Below are 13113 nucleotides of genomic sequence, written 5' to 3'. Positions count from 1 at the left end.
TACTGCTTTCGGTTGACCTCATCATCGTCATTGGGAACGTTTATTTCTTCGTTTGCCACGTTGCTGCCGGACTGTGCTGGTTGAATGACCGCATCACTATGTTTGTGGTCGCCATGTAAATCAACATAAGTAGACTTCTATGTGACAGTATATTTCGTCAAACCGCTGCATTTTGTCTGAAATAAGCCATTTGCAAAATGCAATAAACCTGCTACCCGGAGATACGGAAATACGGACGCTTATGTTTCCTTTTATTGTGCGGTGATTAAGAAATGTCAGGTTGTCTAATACCTCGTTGCATTTTATATTTGAAAACAAACATGTACTAAACTAAAACACTGCTTTGCAAATGATTTGCCTCTCATATGTAAAAGTCGTCGGCTTTTTCTATACAGCAAAACTGACGCGTGACCGATCTGTTAGCCTGGCGTTTGGTGTCCCCACCAACGCCATCACATGACCATTTGTCGGTCATGAAGCATTTGCACCGCAAAAGCATCTTGTAAGGATTAGCTACAACATAAGACATATGTTTGTTTCGGTACTGACTAGTAAGTGAATCTGAGGTTTAGTGAATGGTTGGCTTATGCATCGATGTACCTGATACAATCAACCGTGATTCATGCTATACAAGGTAACCCTCATGCGTATATTAAACGTGATTGTAAAATGCAGAGCATTTATATACATGTATGTGTATTTATTTAATTTATACGTTAACATGGTGATTATATTGTAAACGCTGTACGTTGTACGAGCCTTTATACTATTTCTGTTCCGTTCTTAAAACCTGACAATAAACAACAAGTTTTTTTTAATTAAATTTCACTAATGACGATGATTTATAAATAACAGTCCACAACATTCTGTTTGAAAAATACTATTTATTATAACAATGCTTTCATGAACATACGTATCTATAGCATAAACATACGTAATCTTACAGTGAACATGGACATTTTCATTGAAGCATTTATTTTAAATGCGAACTAACCCATCAATAAGTACCAAGCTTAAGACTTGTAGTTTTACAACTTAACAGAAATGAAGCTAATATTTGGTTGCTCGCCTGCTGGAAACAGGTTATAAAATCTAAGACATTTAGAACATGAAGGGGAAGTCTTAATGCCTAGGAAGGAAATCGCTCGCTTCACTCGCTCCGTCATTCTTAATCATTAAGAGTTTACTTTTTGTATTCTCTACAATAAACAGTAGCTAGAACGACCCTCGTGCGGGTTTTCAAAATGTCCTCATTCAATCCAAAGTCAGGACCGTCTGCTACTTCTTTGTATGCACTTGAAAAGACACAAAGAGTGCTCTCATAAAAACAAAAGAAGACTGGAGATTTTGTTTGATATAATGTACAATAGATGTAATAAAATATAAGACCAGTCGCCGGGTGAAGCATTTATTAGGCTGTTAATTAAATGTTTGGGTTTCAATTTTGTACTAATTGTCAGAAAACATTTAGGTATGCAATGATGATGATCATTGTCAGAAAACGTTAACGAGCTGGCGTAATTTACTAGACTTTAGAAACATTGATACTTGGAACAAAATTTCGTTTTGAAATGCTGTACTGTATTCACTGTTTATGTCCATATACATTTTCCTCGGTCATAAGAATGTAAATGTACAGATCACCTAGCTGTGAATTTAAAACCATTTATATTTTTCATTAAGCATCATTTAAAATCATTGATAATTAATTAATGTTCTAACTATTTCAATGAGCTATGTAATTAAAACATAAAGTAACATATAATACAGCGTTGGTCCTGGCTGAATACAAGTTTTATTTTAATTAACGTGATCTTCTGGAAAATAGAGATGCATCCATTATTTTCTTAAGTAACTTTCGTTGCACCCGTAATTTGTCATTTGACTAGTAGATTATATCATATACTATGGATGAAATCATAAAATATGTACGGTGGGCCCATATGTATAACATATATGTGTAAACGGTATATTTTGGACTTTATACCCTTAAATGCCTTGTCGTACAACATACTGTTGTCCGCAGTCGCCAATAGAGTAAGCCCCTATCGCCATTGGGGCAGTATTAATCATGAGCTTTGTCGTTTTTTGTCGTTAATTGAAAATGCCATTCATAGTTTTATCAATTTGCTAATATATGAGAGAATTGAACAATCATAAATTAGTATAAATAGATATAAACATATAAATAATGAGCACAAATTGAAGAAAATCAAATTATTATGTTGCCATTCGTAACGTTTATACAGATTTAAGAATAATTATTTTATTCATAAAATCATTTTTGAAATGGCCCCCTGACAATTTGTTCACAAAAAATCAGACATACTTTTATGATTTGTATCTGATGTGTATTTAAAAAAACGTACAATCACGTTAAACCCGGACCCCTATCGTTAATTCATGTTCCTTCGTCGCGTGAAAAGTTGACCCTCGTTGAAAACTAATCAATTCTAGTATCCAATAGCAAACATAGTCAATAATATGGTCATGTTTCACTGAATGTATCAATTTTATATGTTAGTTATTTATACCAAACACTCCAATTAGCTACACCAATCTTAGATCCAATCGGGATCGATATTGGTAACCACCCCAACTGTAGTCGATCCCAATAGTCGCATGCACGTGATTGACGTCGCGTGGAATAGGTCTCAATTCTCTACCATAGAGGATCCCGTGATCAAAATGGACCAGACAACATTTATTATAAAATAAAACATATGTTTGATAAAAAAAAAAACATTTTTTTAACAAACAATTGTAAAAACTGATTAAAGAAAGAGGAAACATAATGATACACCCAAAACGTTTGTGTTATAACGTTATACAAATATTGGGCACATTTATTGGGTATATAATAACTTGTTCTCAAACTTGTAGGTTACGTTTTCTTACATCTTGGTTTACGAACCTTAGGGCCCGATTTATCAAAGTTCAGGAAAAAACGTTTCGGGTGATGTTTTTCAATGATCATGTAGGAACTGTACGTAACCCAACAGTTACATAGGCTCACACGATAACCCTTCCGCCAATCAAATCGCAGGAATTCAGTTGAGATACTTCTGGTTTGAGTTACCCACAGAAAAACTTCTGGTGAAAGAGGTCGGAACACAGAAAAACCGGAAAACACTTTAATGTTAATAAGTATATACAATCAAGAATGTACGGCTGGGGTTTATACTATTTTGTGTTTGAGGGGTGAATTACATATACCAACATATTAACATTCTTACACAGTGATAGGTGCTGATATTAACAGAACAGTGGCCAGGCAGGGTTTTATGTGGTTACCTGTATGTAGAGATTGATCTAATCACGGAAGAAACCATGCTCTCGTACGCTATTGTTTATGATAATATCAGCAAAATCTAAATTTAAATAACATGATAAATTCAATGCCACCTCTAAGTAACGCCTTCCAAAGATTTTTCCTATCAAGCTAGATTATGATTACATTTTTACCAACTACACATCAATGAACCATGCTGTAATTCCTATATATATCATGCTACTTTTGCTATTTAATTGTATATGATTATCCATTAATAATAAGTCACACTCAAGAACCAACCATTTTACAGTGGTATGCATATTAGCGGAACCGTGCGCATGTGGATTGTCGGGAAAACTAGTTGATGTTAAATTATCACTGTTGTTCAGTGCTCAAATTTATCTTACGTTTTTTAATTGTTACATGAATATATATAATAAGGAACAGCTTTTGTAAATACTTGTTCCAATATTGGTACCTATTTTAACTATAAGCTATTACTTTCAGGTACTGTTTTGTATGTTTGTTATTCATGTTAGAAAATAGCTCAATGGGCTAATGTTTTCTTGTTATCATATACCCGACTTTAAAAAGAAATAATTTTATTTTGTATCTTGTATATTTGATATATGATAAATTTGAAGGTAAATCTAATTGATTTGAAGTGACATTTGCTCAAACAAAGATGTATAGATATGTATACATACATGTGTGTAAATCTTAGTTTAGTAAAAGTGCATTTAATTATAAATGATTTAATTCTTAGGGTTTTTTTACATTGGAGTAAACATATCAACAACGCATATAGTTTATTCTTTTATTATAAATATACATTACGATCCAGTGGCGGGTCGCTCAAACACCCTCCCCTTTCCCTAAAATTGTCGAAGTGAACATTTTTATCAATATGGTCTGGATAAATCCCGGATAATTAGATTTGTGGTAACCTTAATATTACCTTCAGCTGGAAATCGGTGTCCGATCAATATATGAAAAACGCTCAGGCCAAGATACCTCGAACTTGGTAGAGATCTATTAAACATGGCCTTACTTTTGTCATGTCAGTTGCTCAAATGTCAAGGTCGTGGTGACCTTAAGCTGAAAATCCGATTTCGTTCAAAAACTGAAGGCTTATATCCACGTACCTCAAACTTGGTATCCTGATTTAATGTATCTGCATCCTTTTAGTTACGTTTCAAAACATTCGCGACGTCTTGTTCCTATTTGGAATTTGGAATAGTAAATGATAAACTTATAAATAACATATACTATGTTTCAGCTAAGTCGTGAGCCATAACTTTACTGAAACTAAATAAATATTGATGCGGTTTAACTTTAATTCCATGTACTGAAAGCTGCACGCTCATAGATTGACCGATTTGACAACTTTTTTATTTGTTTTATTTCAGAATCAGCTGCTTTTGGCAACAATGTTTTCAAATTAGTCATAGAGGATAACACACAATAGAACAGCTCTCAATTGTTTGGAAAGTGACGATTTGTTTCATTTGCTTAAAGCGTTAGTAACGCTTTTATCTATAAAACATCACTTTTCAAGCGTAAATGTTAAAATCTGCGACCTGATATTTTACCAGCAGTCTAATATCACCGTTTTCAAACATTTACGCAAAATCTTGGCTCATTCCCAGACCAAAACTTCAAAAAAAGTCTAAATGGCCAATCTGTAAGAGTGCAGCGGTATTTTAAATAAGTTTTGTATATACAATAAAATATTTTTGTATTATAACTATTACAATGATAACATGTATTGATACATGCTTTCCATAACTTTTTGCTTTGTGTTATGTATTAGTCATATTTTATTCGGTCATATAATATGTATTAAGTTATTTCAAACTTGAACTTTATATTGGTTATTGAACATGTATTTATTGAATATAATTTTGATTGATAATGAACAATATCTTTCAGTCTAAAAACATATTCTCATGTTGATTTTAATTTCTATAGAGTTCCGTTTATAATTGTAATAGTGCTATTAAATGTCCCTGGTCCCAGCGTAAAATTAATTAATCAGTATTTTCCCATGACCCGAAATATACTGACTATTGTTCTAGTCAAGTATCTCGTTCACTCTTTGAATTTGTATCTTACAAAGAAAAACTGATTGTATAAGAACAGATTATTACACTGGCGGGTGCTTCATTGTTCTCAGTTAAAATAACAAAGATATATAATAACTAAAGATTAAGCGGAGCACAAAAGAAGTGTCCAGTCTTATCTACAAAACGAGCCAATTTATACAAAATGTCACCATTTTAATTCTCTGCGGGAGATTTTCGAAACAAATACGCAATAGTCAATTACCCACACAGGCGTTCAAATTGACTGAACTCCAAACCTTTGGCAAAAGTAGATAGAGGTGTTTTGTGTAAATTTGAAACATTTGGAAGTGCGTTAATTTGTTAAGAATGCAAACGCTGTGAATAGCTGATTAATTACTGGTGTCTTTGAAAAGTTCACTCGTGGTTGATTAATAACGCGCTAGTATTGTAACTCCCATCTCCCGTCCCACAACTAGTATAATAATGGTTTTAACCCGAGGTAACATTGGTACTATACTAAAAAGAATCAAGTATTTTTCGTTGTACAGCCGATCTCTGACGTTTATTTCATTAATCGTTAAAAAGGTATCCCATTTCTGATACAACTTCAACACTGATCACTTTTCAACAACGGTTTTTATTAAAATTTAATGTTGAAATGACAGTGTCATTTATTAACGCTTATTTTCAACAAAGTCAACATTTAATATTACACCGGATGACCCCCCCCCCCCTCTTGGAACCAACCATGTATTTACTATAATCTAGACCAATGGCTGCGGTTTTAATTGTAACAACCATATTTAGACACCATCTTAAATACTTATATATAAATCCGACCTACAATCCCGATATTTTGGGGTAGTTAGATCGGATATAAACGATTTTAAGTGTTAAGTCTTATGTTTTAAGCGGAAGGATATCAAGCCAATGGTTAAACACAATCAATAAGAGACAAACAACATAAATACATCGTTAATAACGAAAGGTTTGGAATTCCGTTATGCAACAAATTACTAAAGGTTCCGTCTTGCAACGAAGTACAGCGGGTTTCCGTCTCGCAACGCAATATTAGGGGTTTCGTCTTGCAACGTAATATTGGGAGTTCCGTCTCGCAACGCAATATTGGGGGTTCCGTCTTGCAACGCAATATTGGGGGTTTCGTCTTGAAACGTAATATTGGAGGTTCCGTCTTGCAACGTAATATTGGGGGTTTCGGTCTTGCAACAAGATAATGGGGTTTCGTCTTGCAACGTTATATTGGGGGTTCAGTTTGTGCAGCGTTATATCGGGGTTTCCGTCTCGCAACGTAATATTGGGGGTTCCGTCTTGCAACGTAATATTGGGGGTTTCCGTCTTGCAACGTTATATTGGGGGGTTTCCGTCTTGCAACGTTATATTGGGGGGTTCAGTTGTGCAACGTTATATTGAGGGTTCCGTCTTGCAACGATATATTGGGGGTTCCGTCTTGCAACGTAATATTGGGGGTTTCGTCTTGCAACGTAATATTGGGGGTTTCGTCTTGCAACATAATATTATGGGTTTCGTCTTGCAACGTAATATTATGGGTTTCTTCGTCTTGCAACGTAATATTGGGGGTTCCGTCTTGCAACGTAATATTGGGTGTTCCGTCTTGCAATGTAATATTGGGGGTTCCGTCTTGCAACGTAATATTGGGAGTTCCGTCTTGCAACGTAATATTGGGGGTTCCGTCTCGCAACGTAATATTGGAGGTTTCGTCTTCCAACGTAATATTGGGGGTTTCGTCTTGCAAAGTAGTATTGGGGGTTTCGTCTTGCAACGTAATATTAGGGGTTCCGTCTTGCAACGTAATATTGGGGGATTTTTCGTCTTGCAACGTAATATTGGGGGTTCCGTCTTGCAACGTAATATTAGGGGTTCCGTCTTGCAACGTAATATTGGGGTTTCGTCTTGCCACGTAATATTGGGGGTTCCGTCTTGCAACGCAATAAAGGTGTTTCCGTCTTGTATCAAAATAATAGGGTTCCGTCTTGCGAGATATTGGGGTTAACATTCTACAACGAAATATTGGAGTTTACGTCTTGCAACGAAATATTGGGCGTTCCTTATGCCTTGAGGTTTTTTACGCAATCATCAGGGTGTGTAACTATCCCATGATTGTCAGTTTAACACACCATTCATTGACTCTTACCCGATTAGGTAAGATCCACTTTGCCTCGGGGAAATAATGTTTAAGAAGTTATAAAGGTACTTTTGATGGTAATATACAATGAAATAGTAAATGCTGATTGGTTGGATTAGAGTAAGTGCGGTCTAGAGGAACTAATGATGTCAGACACACGTTTATTCAGTGGAGGCAACTCTAACAGAACAAGTAAGCGTAATGACATTTATCTGTGTCCGTAACACGCCAGGTCCATTCCGGCTATCATGTCAAATATATTCCGCTTATCGCGTCAGGTCCATTCCGCTTATCACGTCATGTCCATTCCACTAATCACGTCAGATTCATTCCGGTTATCATTTTAGGTCCATTCCGGCCAACGCGTCAAGTTCATTTTGGATATTAAGCCATGTCCATTCCGGCTATCACGTCAGGTTCAGGCCGGTTTTGTCGTAAGGTCCATTCCGCTGATCACGTCAGGTCCATTCCGCTGATCACGTCAGGTTCTTCCAGCTATAACGTCAGGTTCATTCCGGCTACCACGTCAGGTTTGTCCGGCTTTCACGTCAAGTCCATTCCGCTGATCACGTCAGGTCCATTCCGCTTATAACTTTAGGTCGATGCCGGCTATCACGTCAGGTCCATTCCGGCTGTCACGTCAGGTCCATTTCAGCTATCACGTCAGATTCATTCAGGATATCACGTCAGGTCCATTCTGGCTATCGTGTGAGGTCCATTCCGGCTATCATGTCAGATTAATTCCGGCTATCACGTCAGGTCAATTCCGGCTATCGCGTCAGGTTCATTCCGGCTATTACGTCAGATTCATTCAGGCTATCACGTCAGGTCCATTCCGACTATCACGTCAGGTCCATTCCGGCTATCGCGTCAGGTTCATTCCGGCTTTTACGTCAGATTCATTCAGGCTATCACGTCAGGTCCATTCCGACTATCGCGTCATTCCAATTACGGCTTTCACGTCAGGTCCCTTCTGGCTATTACGTCAGGTCCATTTCGGGAATCACGTCAGGTCTATTCCGGCTATCACATCAGATTCATTCAGGCTATCACGTTATGTCCATTCCGGCTATCGCGGCAGGCCCATTCCGACTATCGCGTCATTCCAATTACGGCTTCCACGTCAGGGCCCTTACGTCTATTACGTCAGGTCAATTCCGGCTATCGCATCCAGTCCATTCTGCTTATCACGTCAGGTTATTCCCGGCTATCAGATCAGGCTTTTTCCGGCTATTACGCAAGGTTCATTCCGCCTATCGCGTCAGGTCCATTCCGGCTATCGCGTAAGGTCCATTCCGGTTATCACGCAAGTCCACTCCGGCTATCACGCAAGGCCCATTCCGTCTATCGCGTCATGTCTATTCCGGCTATCGCGTCATGTCCATTCCGGCTATTACGCAATGTCCATTTCGGCTATAGCGTCAGGTCCATTCCGGCTATCACGCAAGGTCCATTATTGCTATTACGCAAGGTCCATTCCGGCTATCACGCAAGGTCCATTCCGGCTATTACGCAAGGTCCATTCCGGCTATCGCGTCAGGTCCATTCCGGCTATCACGCAAGGTCCATTCCGGCTATCACGCAAGGTCCACTCCGGCTATCATGCAAAGTCCATTCCGGCTATCGCGTCATGTACATTCAGGCTATCGCGTCATGTCTGTTCCGGGTATCGCGTCATGACCATTCCGGCTATCGTGTCATGTCCATCCCGCTTATCACATTAGGTCCATTCCGGTTGTTTTACTCGCCTCCTTTTTAGGCAGTGCTTTGCCGCTAGGCTGTGAATCAAGCTCGTACTAATATTATCTATTATCTAAAACAAGAAATGTTAATTCAGAATTAATACAATAAAAGGCAGTTCATTAAATGTACCTTTAAAGACCGTGGTCTCTTTGATACCATAATTTAACTTAGCTTCTACGACAATAATAACACAGCACTTTTAAAACTCTTCTGCAAAAATACTATTTTAAAACAATATAAATGAAAATAACACAATGTCCTATAATTGACTAGAAAAGAATCAATGACTGAATACATAAAATTATTTTCAAGTTCCGTCGATCCAGAGATAAGGTATTATCAAGTTCTGTCCATCTAGACATACAACAAGGTATTATCAAGAGCCATCTAAAAGCCATATCTGCAATATATCAACAATTCAATATATATGTATAACTTAAATTGATCTTTCATCAGAAATATCTTAATATCTTTACCTGCAAATACATTAAATTCAAATATCTGTTGAGAAAATACAGGTGCATCTATTTGTTTTACAAAAACTAAACTAACTAATACTGCAATCTTAAAGGCTTTATCAAGGTTTTACGTCATAAAATTAAACCATTTATTTCAAGCAGCTTTATAGTTCATCTCTTCATAAAAGACATTCAATGATAAATATTTTGGCAAACAAATTAACTGTAATCTTGCACCATAAAATCGACGTCCAAATGTTAAAGTTCAAAGCAATTGAATGTCCTCACATGCACCTATATATTAAAGGCATTTAATATATACTATGCGAATGCCATAAATAAAACTAAGCATGCAAATATAGACTCAGAATTAAACCTATTAATATAAATGAGTTAAATTACGAAATGGAATTACTCTAATGTTCGGTGAAATACTTGAATAATATAATTCATGTTAATGGCATTCATATACGTACAGGAGCGACAACATATGACATCACATAACGATCGAAAAGAAATTCAGTATGAAATGCTATACATGTAAATAATTTCAATAATTTTCAATGAAATGATCAGGAATACTAAACAAGTAATGCTAAATTTAAGACTAATGTTCTAGTCTCAGAATGAAAGAATGCTATTTAACCTCCTAATTTGGATATTTATACATGATAAACCTAGGTTAATAAAACGGATAAAAACATTTTAAAGACTGTCGTCTGTTTAAAAATCCTATGCAACAGCAGTCAACAAGTCTGTCTATATGTTTGCTACATGCGTAATCACGATCTGCACCAGCAGAAGTTAACCAACATAATAGATGGCTAAACATGGTACAGTCTGTCTAAAACATTTGTTAAAAAGCGAAGTCATCGTCTGAAGGTGTCAGTGCAGGCGATCGTAACTGATTATTACTGTTGCTTAATGCATAATTATGGTCTACAACACCAGCAAAAGAAACTTAAGCAGACGGCAGAACATTCAGACCGGAACTTTTTGTCACAAAAACCGTAGATTATTGGGTTGGCCATGTTGTTGATGACAAACGATCGTAGAAATATGTTGTAAACTGCCACACCAATCGGAGACATATCCATGAGAAAATCGGACTTGAACGATATGGCAACCATTGGTATTAAATGTGGTATAAAGCTTAACACGAACACAACAGTGATAATGAATAATATGAGGGTCACTTGCTTTGTTCTCAAGCTTGGACCTCTGTTAGATATTGATTCACTACGTGGAGTTGCCAAACGATTATTTCCTCTGTTCTTCCGCTGAGATTTGGGCGTTGACGCATCCGAATAGCTTCCCATACGGGTCTTTCTTAGAATCAGAATTGTCCAATGAAAATCGAGCAGAGGAGTTCTCGCTTGAATTTGGAGCATTCCCAATGGTTGTGCCATTTTGTTTTTCTGTGCCCCGGTTGGTGTCATTGACTAACTCCATATCACTGTCGGATTCTGCAAATGAGTCCTTTGTTTTCCTTGAAATATTATAAAATAGTTAGTCAAATACAAGTGCTAATAATAGTAACAGTTGTTGCCTCATGTAATTATATAGTAGTGTGACAGGGGCCATGCATTCCTCTAGAAGTATTTTTCAGAAACATTCCACCATTTGTGTCATTGATATTGCATTAACACGGAAAAGTTTTGAAGGCGTACAATAGGGCACTAGGTCCTTATTCACCGGCGTGTTGAGTCTTGGTCAGAAAAGTGAATTCTAAATTGTTTTAAAATATTTATAAAATAACATTTGTTTACAAAACATGTTGTTTTTTTATTGTAGAACAGATGATTTTATGAAAACGTTCAACAGTGTTTAATATAATTGCTCTTGAAATAGCATTTGTACAATAAAAACAATATTTTGATTTTCCGGGTCTGAGTCTCAAACCCGGACTGAAGATCGAAAATACGGGGACAAATAACTATATATGAATATGAAATATCAGTGTTAACTATCTGATGTAAAAATCAATTGCATTTATGAAGCTTGTACATTTTATACATGTAAACTGAACTTGAAGCGTATGTAAACACTTTCGAAATAAAATCGTTTTCATCCATTTCCTGTAAATGTTTCATTGCCGGAAACGACTTTCAAGAAATACTAGGGATAAAACGATGATCGAGTATTGTCGAAAGTCGATTATTTGTGTCCGAAGTCGCGATAATCGATTTCATTATTCCATAATCGATTATCTCTAATGTACGGCAAAGGTAAGTAACCGTGTTGTGTATGTACTGATTTCCTTTAAAACGGGAAACGGTACGGACTTACGGGGTTATACGGCAATTAGAAATCAGGGGAGCTAACTCTCGCAACATCCGTTTCAAAATGTCAGCCCCTATGGACGAACGTGTCTTTTTAAAGAAAAAAATCATCTTCATTGTAATATCAAATATAAAAAAAATTATCAAGTAAAAATGATTATTTATTCAGCATTTCCCCATGTTATATCTTGCTAGAAAAATATTAAATTCATTTCGACATAATGTCATGATAATTGATAAGTATTTCATGTAACAGATTGGATTTTGTTTTTAAATGCTACATGTAAATACATTTTGTACTACATTTTTGTTCCAAATTATGTAATATCTTTATTAAAGTGATGAAAATGCTGATAATTATGTAAATAATTCATCAGTTTATGGTTGATCTTTTTAATAAATATAAAACTACTGTCTGGTATATACTTGTAGTGTGGGAAAATCAAGTTTTTATTTTCAATATTTTAGAATTAAGTTATCTCCTAAAAACATTTTACTAAATTATCAATTGTAACCTGGAATGTATAACAAAACAGCATATAAAACATAACTGATTGAAATATGTTTATTCATTTAAAGACATGTATGTACAAACCAATATAGTTTTGGATATATTTGTAATATATTCACTTGTTCCGTTTTGATTATATAATCGATGATTGATCGAAATGGCTCGTCCGATTATTTTCGATGATCGATTATGACTTTGGTCCGATTTTGAATCCCTAAGAAAAACCATCTTTAAAATGTAAACGTTGTTGCTTCTATATGAAATGGCATACAGAGGATAATTGTTCGTTTCCGTGTTAGATCGTAAACAGTTACATTCCGTGAGTGACGCGTTCATAATGGTTTTCACGCTTGACGTTTACACGGTGAAATATACTGCGATCTTACAATGAACCAAATAAAAATATGCTATGCCTAAAAATGGTATAATAAGACATTTTTCTGCATTTTATCAGTAAAATGCGCTATTCTGTATGTTAACGTAACGTCATTTCGGAAACGCAGTCGTTAAAATGTGTATAAACCACCTGGAAGCATATAATATGTTAATAATTCGTTACTATTACAAAACCACTCCGGGTCATTAAATGTACAAGTCTATGAACGTTTTTACTCC

The sequence above is a fragment of the Mya arenaria genome, chromosome 10 (assembly GCF_026914265.1).
Source record: "Mya arenaria isolate MELC-2E11 chromosome 10, ASM2691426v1".
Classification (NCBI taxonomy): Eukaryota; Metazoa; Mollusca; class Bivalvia; order Myida; family Myidae; genus Mya; species Mya arenaria.
The sequence above is the reverse complement of the archived record's forward strand: the minus strand, read 5'-3'. Positions refer to the sequence as shown.